Genomic DNA, 16,430 nt, shown 5'->3' on the forward strand with positions numbered 1-16,430 from the left:
CCTCGGGGTGGGGTGGCAGCCGCAGGAGGGCTGGCAGGTGCGGGGAGGCGAGGCCCAGCAACTGGTGGCCCGTGCAGTGGGGGACTTGCGGGGAGGGCAGAATGTGCCATTGCTTCTCGGACTGTTTCCACACTCTCAGTGGACCCGGAAGCTGTGAGGGAGGAGAGGGGGGAGATGTTTGAGGAGGTGAGTGTGAAAGATGCACCTGTGAGATGAATGGTGTTGAGTGTCCAGGGAAATGATCCCGCCCCGGCTCTGGGAAGTTTTAGCAAAGCATCAGCGCCAGAGCAGGACGGCGGGAAAAGAACTGGAGGCCGAGTGGAGCCTGAAAGACCCCATTCCCCAGTCCGGGTCTGGGTGTACAGGGTGGGGTGGGCGTGGGTAGGAAGGTCACGTGGCCTGCAGTGAGACACCCTCAGGGGATGCCTGCAGTGAGAGCCAGGAGGACAGGAGGCTCAGAGTCCACGCAGGATCGCGGGGGCACCCACCTGCCCCTGGCATCCATCACCCCCTTCCATGTTCCATGCACGGCATGGCTTCCTGAAACCACTAGCTGTCCATGTGCTTGTCCCCACCCCCGACGGGAAGGTAGCCTCCCTCCTGACGGAAGGGGCGCAGGGGTTCTCTCCATTGCTCTGTGCCCAGTGCCCTGGGCCAGTAGTTCTCAGCCTTTTTATTTTCAGGACACTTTTACCCTCTTAAGCATTGTTTAATATGGGCTATAGCTTATCAATACTTACCATCTTGAAAATAAAGTTTGGCATTTTAAAATACTTCCTTTAAACAATGTATTAGTTCATTTAAAAAATAATTAACCCCCTGCATGTTAACATAGATAAATTATTATTATGAAAAAATGACTATATTTTCCCAAACAAAAAATTGAACAAGGAGGATGGCCGTGTCTTACCATTTTGCAAATCTCTTTCCGTCTGACTTAATGAAAGGTCGAGGGATTCCCGCATCTTGCTCAGGCCTTCGATCAATAATGCTTCCCTTGGGTGTCAAGCCTCTGGAAACCTCCACAGGATATTTGTGACAGAATGAGTGTGAGCGAGATACATAACGTCTTAGTATGATGAAAATAGTTCTGACAACTTGCATACCCCTGAAAGGGTCCTGGGTAATCCCTGGGGTCCCCAGGTCATGCTCTGAGCGCTGCTGTAAATGTCTGCTGACTGACTGTCTGACTGACTGAATGAATGAATGAACGAACAGATGAGGGAATGACTTTCTCACTGCAGGGCGCTGTTTTCTCACCAGGCTTCCCACCATTCCCTGGTGCTCCCTCCCCGATTCACCTTCTGTGCTCTAGCATCTGTACCCTCCCATTGCACTGTCTGCCGCTCCAGGACCAAGAGGAATTTGGGAGCAGGACATCTGTGGTCACCAGGTCCAGCCCCTGCCCACCTTTTCATCCTCCCCACACCCCCTCTCCAGCCTCCAGCCACACATAACTGCTTCTGCCTCCATTGCTGTTGTTCCCACTGCCCAGAACATCGTTCCCTGTGTCCTCCTCGCTCCCCCACCAGCACACACTGATCGGCCAACTTGAACAGCTCCTTCCAAACCCTATTAAAGGTCACCTCTCTGGAGCCTTGCCTGAATGCTTGTCACTGCAGCCACTGACAGACCAAGAGGCCCCCAGCCCTGACCTCACCACGCAGAGCATGGAGACCCTCCGATTGGTGGCTGATGACCATGGTGGGTGCACACGCCTCATGTGCCTTGTGCCTTTAATCCTCACAGCAACTCTGAGCCAGCCACGGCAGCCATAGTGTGGCTACGCTGGGATGGAACCCACGTGCCTTTAGGTGGGGGCTCTGGAGTGATTCAGCAGCTCTCAATCAAATCCTGACGAGCCTCGTCTAAAATGCCCAGATGTATAAGGTTCGGCAAGTAACTGAATATGGCTAAGCCTCAGTACCTTCATCTGTGAAATGGGATGAAAGCTGGACCTATCCCAAAGATTCTGTAAATCTCTCTCTCTCTCTCTCTCTCTTTTTCTTTTTTTCCAAAGAAACAGCACAACTGGAGGGAGAGGGAGAAGCAGGCTCCCTGATGAACTGGGAGCCTGACATGGGGCTCCATCCCAGGACCCTGAGATCATGACCTGAGCCAAAAGCAGACCCTTAAGCAACTGAGCCACCCAGGTGCCCCAGGGTTTTGTGAATCTTAAACACATTAGTACATGATGGTGGATTAGCACAGACAGCCTCTGGCACATAGTAGGTGCTCAGTAATCCCTAGCTCTTATTATTTAGTGCTATGTGTCTTGCATATCCGTGTCTACCACGGCATCCACCGTGGTGCGGGGCACCTCGTGGGTACTGGGTAAGGAGCCCATGAAGGAAAGGATGCACGAGGGGCAACTCTGCAGGCTACATGGAGTCCACCCTTACCGGACTCTACCTTGGGGAAATTCCATCTGTCTTGTTGTCCGCTGACGTGCACACTCCAGATAGCACTGTGAGACCGGCCAGGGGCATGTCTCCAGACATCATTTCTTCAGAGGGAACCCGCAAGGAGGTCTCACTGGGGGGGAAATGTTTGGTGAAGGCTGTCACTGACACTTCCTACGAGGTGTCCCCTCTGAGGGCACACACACGTTCCCAGGTCCCAGCACCCCCGTGGGACAGCCTCTCCGGACAGGTGTTGCGCTCCCTGCTGCAATTCTGCGTGCGCCTCTCCATGGCAGACTCCCCTGACAGTGCTCTCTGACCACACTCCATGGGAAGGAAGGCTGAGGCGTGGTGGCCATGGCCCTCATGTGGTTCTCACTCGTCTCCCTGAGCCTCTCAGAACTTCTCTTTGGGGAATAGCTGGGCTGGTCTGACTTGGAGGAAGGACAGCTGCATTCTCAGCCCCCCAGCACTCTCACTGGCCAGCCTTGCACACACGGGGCGTTGTCACTGCTGCCGTCATTGTTGGGGGGAGTGTCACTGAAAGCCTGTTCTTGCTCAGGAAGCAAACAGCCTTGAGGGTGGGGTTGTGCTTCCCGTGCTGGAAGGCCAGAAATTGTAACAGTCAAGGGCGCCAGTTTTGGGGGGCAAACAACTAGACACAGACCCCGGTTCTGCTTCGTTCCCCTGGGTGAGATTTCATGTAATCCCCTCAACCTCAGCCTCCTCGTCTGCAGAACGGGGATAAAGACAGCTCCCTCGTGGTGCAGGTGTGAGGTTTAAAGGAATTAGAGCAGATAAAGCTCCAGGACGTTCCTCACTACTTAGTAAATGCTCCAGAAACTCTACCTGTTATTAGGAGATAAGGCCACAGGAGGAACCGGGCACATTTTTCTTCCCTTGGAAAATCAGTTTTTCTCGGAGAGTTGGGGAGAAGTTTTGAATTTTGATGATCTTAACAGAGCAAGCACACCATGTAAATATTTTATAAATTTCAAGATAAAATAGAGCCTTTGGAGAAAATAAAATTGTGCTTTCAGTGTCTGTTTTGCCCTTTCTGATCTTGACTCCAGAGCCTCCGGGCTTGGGGCTGGCGTGGGGGAACATCAGGCACCCTTCCTCGGGGCTTTAACAAGCAGAGTCCCAGGCCCTGATCCCACTCGGAGGGACTGCACCCGGGAAGGCTGTCCCTTTAGGGTAGGGAAGGGGCAGCTTTGTCCTCTCCTTTGGGGATCGCCAGCCAGCGTGTGGTGTGTGAGTCAGCAACCAATCTGCTACCTGAGGCCAGAACAGAGCTGATCCAACAGGGAAGCTCGAGAGTGAGTCAGGCAGTTTTATTCATTTCTCTGCTCTGAAGTCCTTCAATGCCATGAAATCTTTGTATCCCCAGAATCCAAGCTCTGATCATCTACTCTGCAATTGAACTCACTTGGGGGCTTGTCTCCCGCTGCCCGCCAAGGCAGATGGGACTGTTAAGAATGTGGCAATTACCTCCCCTCTCCTTTGGCTTTTAGCTCACGTTGGAGGCAAGGCTTGAACCTATGGTTTTTGGTGGCTCCCTCAGGGTAATGAGATGCTGGAAGATAACTAAAACCTAGGGAGGTGGGCTGGGTAGCGGTGGCGTCACAGCTCTCCGCAGGGATGCGCCCCTGCCCACAGCTTTAAGGGGTCTGCCTTACTGGATCATCGGAGATCTATTTAAGGTCAATTATGACAAGTTCCGAACAAAGGAGTAATACAAATCTGCCAGATCTGGTTAGGAAATGTATTTCTTTTGTCAGATTTCTTGAGTAGGAGCGTTTCTTGGTTCAGACTGAATGATGGCGTTCGACGTGCCTCCTTACTCATCCTGACAGCTAACAAGATAAACATGTCAGCAGGTGATCTGCCGAATGCATTCCCATGAAGTTCACATAGAAGTCGACAGCCGTGCCTGCTTTGGGAAAGGGAGGAAGGTTGCATTTGAGGCAGTAGCTGCAAAACGAATCCGTTTCTGCCTGCTCTGCCCTGGGGGATTGCCTCCAGGGGCCTGGCCAGCCATGCCTGTGCTCAGCTGGTGAACTCAGCAGGAAGCAACATGATGTTGGAAGACCACAGGCAGAGAGCTGAGAGCCTGGGCAGGGGTGCTCTGTGAAAATATGATTTGCAAATTTGGGCCCTTGCTTTGTCTATGGCATTTGCACAGCCACAGAGGTGCTGGGGGTGGGGTACCTGCCAGATTTCCTGGAGAGCCAGGAGGTTCCTTGGGAGGACTTCATGGTCTCAGAAGGAATCTAGAGCATGCCTATGGCTCTGTGACACAGCAGACAGGGGTCCCAACGTGTGATCCCTTGCATCGCTCATTAGGATTTGGCTTGTTAGGGATCATTGCACCCATCTCTCCATTTCCCCGGGGTCCACAGGGACAAAACAGGGCACTTCCGGGTTCATGGGGTCCTTTTCCTCACCTCCGTTCCTGTTGATGGTACCCATAGACAATGGGATGCTTCCAAGTTCAGGGGCCCGTGGATCTGAATTTGGAAGACATTCTTTCACAAGAGGGTCATGTCAGTGCCACAGAAGCCTCATGCTCCCCAACGGTCTGGGTCAAGTCCACTTTTGGAGCCGACCTGATCTGACCTGGTCAAGATGGCTAAGCTTCAGCCCACTGGTCATGGCCCTGGACTGAGTCTTGGTGCTGAAGGTCTGGTGTCGAGGAATGAAGACCAGAAGGCATGTCACCCACAAATGGGCTGGGCTGCTGGTTCAGTTATCTGCTGATTTCCCTCTTCCCCTTTAGGGTTGAAGCCTGTCATCAGAATCAAAGTGTGGGTCCTGACTCACTTAACTGTTTCATGTCCTCTGTGGGGTGGTTACTAGGTCTTTTCCTGGGTGCTAGGGAGTAGACTGATGGCCCAGTACCCCAGTACCATAGCATGCCATTTCCCAGTGTCACCCAACATCTGAACTCATGCCATTTTGTTTTCTGGAGCCTTTGAACAGCATCCTGGGTCCTTACTAGGTGCTGGACATTGCTCTAAGCTCATACATGCTGTACTCTATCCACAGGTAAGGAAGCTGAAGCTCAGAGAAGCTAAGTAATGAGTCAGGCGAAAGATCTAGTAAATGGCCAAGCAGGTAAGAATTCAAGCATTTGGCCTCAGGCTCCTGGTGCTGCACGAACCACCGCATCTCACCACCTTCTGTGCTGAGCTTAGGGCCCAGCTTCCTGTAGGCCCATATGGGCAGGCCCAGAGCCATTTTGGTGGTTACAGCTCAGAGGCCTGCTGCCCTGCAGCCCCGGATGGAACCAGAGTTCCTCGGAGTTCCAAGAACTGTTTCATGTGGGGAAGAGTCTGGGGGCTCATACGCCTCTTTGGCCTGGGTTATTTCAGTCCTGCCATGGAAAGCCTCCTCTCCCAGACCACCCTGACCAAGCTTTGAAACGACTACAACTCATTTTTTGCAGTTCGTATGTTTTTTTCTAAAGGTGGAATTTAATAAATATTTCTTTTTATGGAGGTAGTTTTTATGGTTAATGGTTTTCTATTTACAGTGGTGATATAAAATTCGCTTTCTAAGTAAATGGATTTGAGTTTTTTAGGCATTTAAAAGATTGCAGTAAAATACACATAACATAAAACTTACCATCTTAATATGTAGCCCCTTGCTAGGTTTCAGGATAGACACAAAGAGGCCTATAATAAGTGAGAATTCTCCTGACTTGGCTCAGGACAGCTGAGCCTGTTCTGGTCCCAGGGGTTCCACCACCACCTGGAGGTCCTTCTTAGCTGCATAGGTGTGTGGGCTATGTGGCAGGAGGGGATGCTCAGAGCTGGGCTCCCAGGCTGAGCATGCTGGCTCTCTAGGTCTTCGGCAGGTAGTTTTTGAGACGGCCGCATGGGGGGTATTGGAAATGTGTGATGTGCTTTGAGTCGGAGGATGCTAACAGTTAGGATGTGGTCAGGATGGTAACAGGTGGGCAGTACCATTAAGGAGTCCCGACAATATCCCCATCGAGAAATCCTGGCCCATTCCTTAAAGGGACAGCAGATAGAGCAGAAAAGGGCCCAGTCTGCCCTCATGACTGTCAACCCGCTTTGGAATCCCTGCTCTGCTCCTTACTTGCGGGGCTGCTTTGTGCTAGTTATGTAACCTCTCTGAGCCATGAGTCACATGCTGCAATCTTCCCCCAGCGAACATGGACCTGGCTGCTGCTTTGAAGAGAGCTGATGGTTACCCATCATTCGGTAGCCAAGAGGTGACCCTCCCAAAGGGTCTTTGTGCCCAAAGGCTAACTTGTGCCGAGAAGCAGCCCTGGATGGCAGGGCTCTGGAATGGTGTGTCAGTGAGTTCCTCTAACCTTTCCCAGCTACAGCGGTGGGAAGGGGGCTGGCAGGCAGAAGGGCTACATCAGCAGACGCGGGCAGCGCTCACCCACTTGTGTGGGCTCTGGCATCAGTTCCCTTGGCAGTGGCTTCCCCATGCCCCAGAACAACCCTGCCTGGCTCTGAGCAACTGGTCATCCCAGCCCTTTACAAACCCCCTGCGGAAGAAGGTCCGTCTCCAGTGGGGCCAAGGCCCCATGGGTTTCGCTTGTGCCTTTCCAGCTCAGAGAGAAGCTCTTGGGGTTCTTGTCTGATGATCCGCTGGCAGCAGTCCTAGTGGCATTCAATTACAGCCCGACTCAGCTGAATGCTTTTGGTCTAAGGTTATGAAGCGAATCCCCACGGAGCCCTGGACGCCTGAGCTCCGAGCCTGTTCAGATTCCACAACATCACTCTTGAAAATTGAAGTGACAAAGCTCCTGTCCTATTCAGATCCTGTCATGCCCCTGTGTCATTGCATTCTTGCCTCCAGTTATGATTTTTGGAGAATGCTTCCTCACACCTTTCTCTGACCTCCCATCCACTGGCGTGTTCTCCCTACATGCAAGGCCATACCTGGGATGGTGAAAACCCAGCGGGGTGCGGGGTGCTGCAGCTCAGGGCAATGTGGTCAGTTGTACCCACTTTAGTGTCAGGACATTTCAGTCTTCCCTCCTGTGTAAAAGCCCATTTATCGATGATGTTTCAGGCACTTGCTAATAAAGTTCTGGGATCTTGTTCTCTCATGGAGGCTCTGTTGAGTTAGGTTCAGCTATTGGCGGGGTGGGGGGCAGGGTAGTACTGGGGCAACCCTCTCTTTGTTTGCAGATATAGGACAGGAAAGCTGTGCCCTCCGAAGAGATCGTCACTTGGTGGCTGTGCTCTCTACTCATCGCAACTCCATGGCAAGTTTGCTACAAAGAGAAGCCCCAAATCTTGGAAAAGGCACATGGTTTTGTGAAGTTGATCAACATGTTGTTGGAGAATTGCCAGAATCACATGCAAAGCCATGGACAAATGTTGCTGTTAAGGTCCGTGATCAAAGGAACGAGACTGATGCAAAGCAAAAGTCAAGCAAAGCTTTATTTCGCGCAAAGCATCGAAAATCAAACCGACTGGTAGGGGCCGTCTCTTACGAAGAGACGACGACGACGACGACAACCCCGACAAGGCCGCTCCCAAGAAGGCTGCTCCGGAAGAGAACGCTCTGGACAAGGCCGCTTGGCAGGGTCAGGTCAGTTAATGATGAAAGAAGAGAAACTTAGCAAGGGGAGGTGATGAAAGGTGGTTTACAATGTAGAATATGAAAGGGTAAGAAAGGGCTCTGGGGAACAGGATGCCCAGCTCGGACATCTCTGCGATGCTCTGTGGAGATCTTCATCATGATTATGCTGCAATCCAAGTGAGGGAGCTGTTGCGGGGATTAACTGTTTTCTGACCGGTAACATGCTCAGAATAATGCCTTACCCAGGTTCAGTGATCTGTGAAGCTTAGGGATGGTGGTGGTGACTCTTACATTAGGGAATAACTTTGTCTACCCCATTGTTCAATGCAGCCAATTCCCAAGAGTTGTGAATTCTGACGACTCCCTTAATTTACTTTCTCCGTCCTGTTGACACTATATCCAGGCCACTCTCCCCTCTGCCTGACATCCTGTCCCCAAGTGGTCTCCTTGCCTTGTGTTTGCTCTTTCCAATTCATTCTGCTTCCCATGGTCAAAGTGCTCTTTCCAAGACAAAACTCCGAATTGGCAAACCAATTTGTATTTCCTTCTAGCTTTGTGTGAATATACCTATTTCCCAAACCTTCTCTGACATTGTCTGTAATTATTTTAAAAACATTTTTTTGGAGAAACGGTATCATTTTATATTTCATTTCCTTACCACAGTTGAACTTTAAAAAACACATGCTTGCCATTTTTACTACTCCTATTGTATAATGCCTGCTCGTGTCATTTGCTCTGAAAGGCCTTTGATATTATGACACAGTAAATGCTATCTGTGTTCTGAAGCTCAATTTTGGAGCCTGGCAACAGTTGCCCTGGCTAGCCTTGGCTCTGGGTCTGGGGGTCTACAGAAAAGCCCCTTTTATAGTTGCTTCGGATGGTACAATGTCATGGGCCCATCTGTTTTAATTTGGCCCAGCCCATGAGGACTTGCGAATAGGACCCCTGGAAACACCCAATAACCCTTCACTCAGAATGGCCCTTTCCCCATCTCTGGATCACTTTTACATCAGGTTCCTTCCGGATGGCCATTTTTAGCTTAGATGACCACACCATTTTGAAGCCTGCTGCTTTTGGGGGCTAAATATAATTTCCCTGGGAAAGGGGCCAACTGCGACAGCTTATTTCCGTTTGGCCCGCGTCTTGAGGCAGGACTGAATATGAGAGGAAATGTGGAGCCAGCATGAAGAAACAGTGAGGTGCCGCCAAGCATCAACCACCACTGCACGGAGACCTTCTGGTGGCTAAGGGGAGCCAGAGGTCAGGGGAGTGCACCCGCTTTTAGCCCCCAGAGGGTATCGACAACTTAGTCATGAGAGGTTCTTTTGGTCTGAAATGACAGGGGTGTTTGGGCGTGTGCCTACTCAAACCATATTCTGCCTGAATTCCATTGCTCATTCTGGTAGTTCATACTATTTGGGATAACACAGAATGCCTTCCATGACCTAATCCCTGAAATTCTCACTCTTGACACTCCCCAAATACCAGTTACCATCCTCAACTCTCCAGCCATATGGAACAACTACAGTTCCTCAAGGGCATCATGCTGTCTTACACCTCTATGATTTTGCACCTATTATTTTCTCTGCTTGGGTTACAACTGGAAAACTTCTACTCATTTTTTTTCAAATCCCAACCCAATGCTCCTTGACCCACCCCAGTAGAAGTTATTAGCCACTCCTTTGTTTCAGTATGGTTCTCAGTTTTTACCTTTGTTGTTGTAACACTACATTTTCCATGCTTGTGTCTCTAATGGAGGGGTAAAAGCTTGAGAGCAGAGACTTCATTCATTTTTTCATTCATTCATCCATCCATCCATCCATTCAACAGACATCTGCTGAGCACCTGCAAATGTAATGTGGCACTCTTCCTTATCTTTGCATACCTTCTGCAGAGCACGGCTCTGGAACGTATCAATTCTCAAGAATGGGTGGTGAATTTCGCTGAGTTATTGAGAATGGCTACATAACTCATTCCTGGCATTGGAGGATTGCCTTCAGGGACAGCATATTTAACCGTCTTGAGCTTTGTAATCTTACTGTGTGTGGGAAATGTGTCATTTTGGCTCCCCACCCCACCGTAGGACTCCTCTCCACATCCTGGCTGCCCAGCCTTCTTCTGCATCCAGATCTACCAGATACATCCAGGAAAATGACTTGGACTCACAACTTCTCCCCCGACCATTGACTTCTTTCCCAATGGAAATTTGACCCAGAAGGGCCAAAGTGTACCCACATCATGGCACAGCTACGGCCAAACTACTTGGAGCTGCGCTAGGACAGCATGATGCCAATGCATAGCAGATAATAGGAAGTGGGTGTTGCCAATGTGGTCACCATGTTTTTAAAAAATTAATTAATTAATTAGTTAATTAATTAAAAGAGAGAGGATTTTAAGATCAAGTCACACAGAGATGGTTTGAGTGACTCAAGTCCAGATAGAATTTGGAAAGGCCTATAACAGGGTGATGTTGGGGAGGGAAGGGAGTGAGTGTGACTGTGGAACAAGGAAATGAGAGACACACTCTGCCCATAAACCATTTATAGGAGTGTGGGCTGTGTTTTGTCTTTTGGATGCACCTGCCATTTGCACACTCCTGTTTTTCTTTAGATTTCCCAGACTCTGGACCTCCTGGCTCCTTCCTCCTCTGAGTCCCTCTGCCCTCTGTCAGCCTGGTCTGTTTCTCTGACAGCTCCCAGAAAACCTCACTAAAGGAAACTGTTTATCCACAACCTGATCTGTGATAGAACCACACATCGGCCATTAGCTATAGACCAGCAACCTCTAACTATTCATTTTAGTTAATTATTTGTTTTGGAGGGGTTTTCTGTTTGCTTGGGGAGGTCTTTTTTTGATATTTGTGTTTGAAATAGCTTATGCTGCTTCTTTTAAAAAAGAAATTATCTCTTTACTAACATCTAGTTCTTTACATTTTTTTATGTTTGAAGAGTTTTCTAATGTTAAAATATGCTGCTTATTTTTTTATACAACATTTTCAAATGTATTTTTGGAGTGTTTGTATTAAAAATGACTTTCAGTTTTCTAAACAGAATTCTTATTGGAACGTCCTAAGGACCCAGAATCTTGCTTTAAGTTGCTATCCAGAAACAACCATTTTCTTTATAAAGCCCAGTGTTTGATTTTGGATTCTTTGTGGGAATGTTGGAAAGATCCCTCTGCCCTCTCCTCTGGGCCCACCCATCCCAGAGGCCGGCCCAGGATAGGCAAGCTTCCCAGGTTCTCAGGTGGGTGGCCCGGGGGTGACCCCATGGACAGTCAGGTCATCACTGCTTCCTAGACAGTGTGATTGGTCTGTAATCAGCCTTCTTACCCAACCAGAAGTTCCTACCTGACAAGCCAGTCTCAGAGATGCTTGTCACTGGGTGGTGACATCTCTGGGGAAAAGTCACATCACAGTCCAATTTGGAGTGTCACTAAGACATTCACTATTATGTTTCCAAATCCCAAGTGTGTGAGAAGTTAGTCACCAGACATCTTGGGAGATATAGCGCACACTGGTAGATGGGAAATAAAGGTCCATTCAAGCCATTTACCCTGTTAGGTGTGATTACCCAACTCTACTAAGGATCCCATAACAGCGGCATTGCATCCCACTCCAAACACTTGGCTAAGTGAAAAATGGATGAGAGCTCAGACTTCACTTTAAAATATATGTGCTTTTACTTCCCATTTCATAGAATGAAATTCATAGGTGAGGTAGCAGAGTGTATAAGATAGGACCAAGGGTGCTTAGAGCCAGACAAAAACCCAATTTAGAGCCTTCCTTTAACACTTCTTGGCTGAGTGACCCTGGGCATGTTGTTTGCCTCTTTCCGCTTCAGTTATTCACCCGTAAAATGGAGGTTATTATGCTCTGACTTCATAGGGCTGTCAAGAAGTTTCAAAGAGACAAATGTATTTAAGTGACACAGCTGGTTGGATAGCACTCGATAAACAGTGGAGAGGTAAAGAAATGGAAATGGACCAGGCTTTTGAAAGGTCTGGAATGTCAGAGACACATTTTCTCCTCTAATTTAGGTCTCAAGATTTCTTCTCTTACTTGGTGACTCGTCATGTTGCCCTCCTTAAGCCAACAGTGGTGTTGGCCACGGAATGTGGAACAGGAGGGTGGGTATCTTCCTTTATGATTGCCCTAGCTAACAGACACCCATCAACTGAGGTAACTTGAAGACATTCTTTCAGAGTTAATACAGCTTAAATAAAATATTGGTCTGGACCAGGGATTAGAAAAGTTTTTCTGTAAAGGGCCAAATAGAAAACATTTTAGGCTTTGTGGCCCATATGATCTCCCACAGTGACTCTTTTTAGTGTGAAGGCAGTCATAGACAAACACATGAACGAATGAGCATGGCTGAGTTCTAATAAAACTTTACTTGTGAACATTGAAATTTGAATTTCATGCAATTTTAAAGTGTCAGAAATATTCTTATCTTTTCAAGTGACATTTTTAAATGTAAAAAAAGCAGGCCATACGAAAATAGGTACCAGGCCTGACCTGGCCTATAGATCCCTGGTTTAAAATGATATTTTGTTTAAGATAAAATCTGGGTGTCTCCTGGCCTGCTTTAGCTTCCTTCCTATTAAGCAGGTGTGGTTATGGAATGTTGACTCCATCCCTGCCCCGTGTTAAATTCTCTATGTATATTATCAAAACTTCAAGAAGAGATCATCAAATCCACCCTCATAGTGAAGGTTTCTTTTTCTTTCTTTTTTTTTTTTAAGATTTTATTTATTTATTTGACAGACAGAGATCACAAGTAGGCAGAGAGGCAGGCAGAGAGAGAGGGAGAAACAGGCTCCCCGCTGAGCAGGGAGCCTAATGTGGGGCTTGATCCCAGGACCCTGAGATCATGACCTGAGCCAAAGGCAGAGGCTTAACCCACTGAGCAACCCAGGTGCCCCTCACAGTGAAGGTTTCAATACTCTTCTCGAGCGACCCATAAATAAGGTAGGTATTGCCTCTTTTAATCTTTACTCCATGCTGCAAGGTAGATTTTATCATTCTTACTTTACAGTTGCAGAAATGGAGGTTCAGAATACCTACTTCAGTTCCACAGGGTCATGTGTCAAAGAAAAACTAGGACCAAGATATAAATATTGTGTGATTTTAAAGCCCAGGCATTTCCCACTGCCTTTCATGACTTCCTTCACCCACCAACCTCATAAGCTCATGGTAGAACAGAAGACCGGCAAAAGCAGGGGCTGTGTTAAACATTGACCTCACTTTTTAGAAGCCAGGTCAAGGGCTTTTCCTGGGAATTCGGGTTCTGCTGGGGTAACACTGAGGAAGCTGGATTAAATGCCCAGCGACTGAAATAGCCGTTTATATTTGGTGTTGTTTTTTTAATCACACGAGCAAGCATTACTATTTGCCAGGAGTCAATGGCCACATACGGGGAGAGACACCCGGCAGTGGAACAAGAATCACTGAGGTCATAGATCACTGTGGGGCAAAGCTGACACAGGGGTCCTGTCGCTGATGGAAGTGACAGCACGCAAGTCAATGAGGCCGAGCCTCCCTGGATCTAGTCCAAAAGGCTGTCTGCATTAAAATGATGTCAATTAAATGGAAGGAATTCAGAGACCAAGCAAATAATGACAGCTTTGGAAAGGGCTGATTCAGGAAGCCCGGTTTCTGATTTGACAGAGTTGTAGCAGTGGCAAGTGATGACAAAGGTTCCCTGGGAGAGCCATCTGGCTCTATTTGACATGAGTGTAGAGCAAGGAGGTCAAGTGATCAACTTGAATTGTTCTGGAGGCCATTAACCAGTCTCTTCTAAGAAGAAAAAGAGAAAGGGCGGAGGAGGGGAAGGAGGAAGAGAGAGAAAGAAAGAGAAAGAGTGGGGAGAGGGAGAAAGATGAATGAATAAAAAATGAGAAACAAGCATAGTTGTCCTAGAAGCCATTGACTAGTGTTTTCTAAGGAGAGAGAGTAAAAAACAAGAAACAAGCAAAATGGCAAGAAAAACTTGAGGTCTACCATAAGGCAGCCTTGGAATAGCTTCTGAAAGGAAGTATGTACATGTTTGTTGTGGGAGAAGCTAAACTAGGGTGTGAAAATGAAATAACAAGCAAGCAGGAGGGAACAGTCCTGTCTGATGAGAGTAAGGAAATGCAGGCCACAACCGTTTTTTCACACTAGGACCAAAGGGACCAGATTTCAGGGTGTGAACCTGTAATAACAGAGAGGAAATTTCACTCCTCCAAGGCATGGTGCCCATGGGTGTGTGGGGAACACAGGCCGTCCCCAGTTGATGACAGGAATATCCTGATGTGGGTTTCTCCCAGAAGCCGACTCTGAGGCAAGTATTTGAGTTTGAATAGTGTTTGGGGGAAGTGATTACAGGAAACAATAATGGTGTGGGGTGTGGGGGAATAAGAGTGATGGGAAGGCAGGTGTGGAAAGGTTCATCATTGAGCAAGCAGCACTGTGGACACACAGAGTGTAATCCCCCACCATCACTGGGGGTCAGGGGAGAACATGGGCCTCGGCCTTGTCCCGCCTGAGGAGCGGGGAGCTGAGGGGCCAATAGCCAGTCAAGGGCCTTTTCCCACGTAGTGGGTGACTGCCAACCCCTGAGGGCTCTGGAGGGCCTCAGCAGCCAGTCAGAGTCCTTGGGCCAAGTGTCTCAGAGTTCTCTGGCATTGGAGTTGGTTAGCGATTATGGCGTGAATGCCGAGTGGAAGTGGCCGGGCTGCTGGGGGCATTCACCCTCCCCAGAGCCATCTTGGAAGGGAAGCTCTGAGAGTTAGGGTTTTATGGGTGCACATGCTGCCAGGGAAACAAGAAGGGGTGGGTGGGAGAAGAGAGAGAGACTAAAGCCATAGAGAAGAAGGACAGCAATAGAGAAGGAAGCAAGTCCATGATTGACCAAAGGTGTCTGTGAAAGGACCAGAGCAGGAGAGCAGAAGTCTGGCATTTTCTTGCCTGCTGCCCATTCCCATGAGAAAAGAAGACTGGATGTTGTCTGTCAGGCTCCATAATCCAAGGACTCTATGTTCTCATGCTGAGTATCAAGCTGAATGATAGGAAGATGGGTGGTTTTCTCCTTGAGAGAGGGGCTGGACATGGGAGAGCAAGTTTGCCATGTCAGAAAACTCAAGGCCGCTTTCATTGGCATGGCAAACTCCACTGATGAGGAGAAAAAAGATCCTCCAAGTCTTCCTTTCAAGTGGTCTGGTAGTGAGACTGTTTTTCCCAGATGAATTCCTAGGCCAGTATAAACTTCTGCTAGGGCCGTCTAGGCTATTTCTTCCTCTCTCCACCCACTCCCCCTAAAGAATGAGCCCAGCCAAGGCTCTTTCCATACAAGCTCAGCTTGTGGAAGGTGTTCAAGGAGTCAGTCTCGTGCAGGCCTACCTACAGTGTCTCCACCTGGCAAACATGCCCCATTCACCCACAGGGTCTTGGAGTGGGCTCTCTCAGGTGACCATAGGACAAGCTCTCTTCCCATCAGTGGGGCTTTGGTTTTTGCTGTTACCCAGGGAAGGATGTGAGCTCGTCTGAACTCAGGGCATCAGGAGAACTGAGCTGTGGGGGGCCAGAGAGTGGCCCCCACACATATCAGTTCCTAATTCCTAGAATCAGGTCCTGGAAGCTGATTTCAGGTTACTTGATTTGGAAAAAGGGTCTTTGTAGATATCAATGAAGGATCCGGAGATGAGGACATTATCCTGGCTTATCCCGACCCTAAATGGCATCCAGGTGTCCTTAGAAGAGCCAGGCAGAGGAGGATCTCACATGCACAGAGGAGAAGGGAATGTGAGTGGAGCAGAGATTGGAGCGGTGTGGCCACTGGCCGAGGAATGCTGGGAGCCAGCAGAAGCTGGGCAAGGCAGGAAATGGACCTCTGAAGGGAGTATGGCCCTATTGACACTTTGATTTTGGACTTCTGGCCTCCAGAACTGTGAGAATAGATTTATGTTGACTTAAACCAAGTTCGTGGTAATTTGTCACAGCAGCCCCAGGAAACTAGTTTACGAGTCCATAACCTTTCTGATCGTAAGTTGATCTGGTTACAGACAAGCTATGGATTGAGTTGGGTAATACCTGGACATTAACTTCTTCAGAGTTTAGGTGAGGCAGGGCGTGAAAAAGGCAGGTGGATGTTTGTTTCCAGAAGTTGACATCCCTGGGGTTGCAAACTTGCTTCCAGAGACCTTGGGGCAACTAAGCAGATCCTTATTCTCATCTTCCAAATGGCCAGGCTGCTCTCCAGGGTGGGGTGACTCAGTAAAAGACTACGGGGTATGTGCTGTGAATCCGGGTCTGGGGTCGAGCTCCAGCTTCCCCAGCTCCTCAGTGTGCAGTGAGGTGACTGGCTTGGGGTAGAGCTGGGATTTGTACCTCAGTCTCCCAAATCCACTGTGGATCACACAGGAACAGAAACACTTCCATCTGCCACTGGGTTGTGAGAAGGCTGCTGACATCACACC

The sequence above is a fragment of the Enhydra lutris genome, unplaced genomic scaffold (genome assembly GCF_002288905.1).
Source record: "Enhydra lutris kenyoni isolate GAN:26980312 unplaced genomic scaffold, ASM228890v2 scaffoldscaffold14, whole genome shotgun sequence".
NCBI lineage: Eukaryota > Metazoa > Chordata > Mammalia > Carnivora > Mustelidae > Enhydra > Enhydra lutris.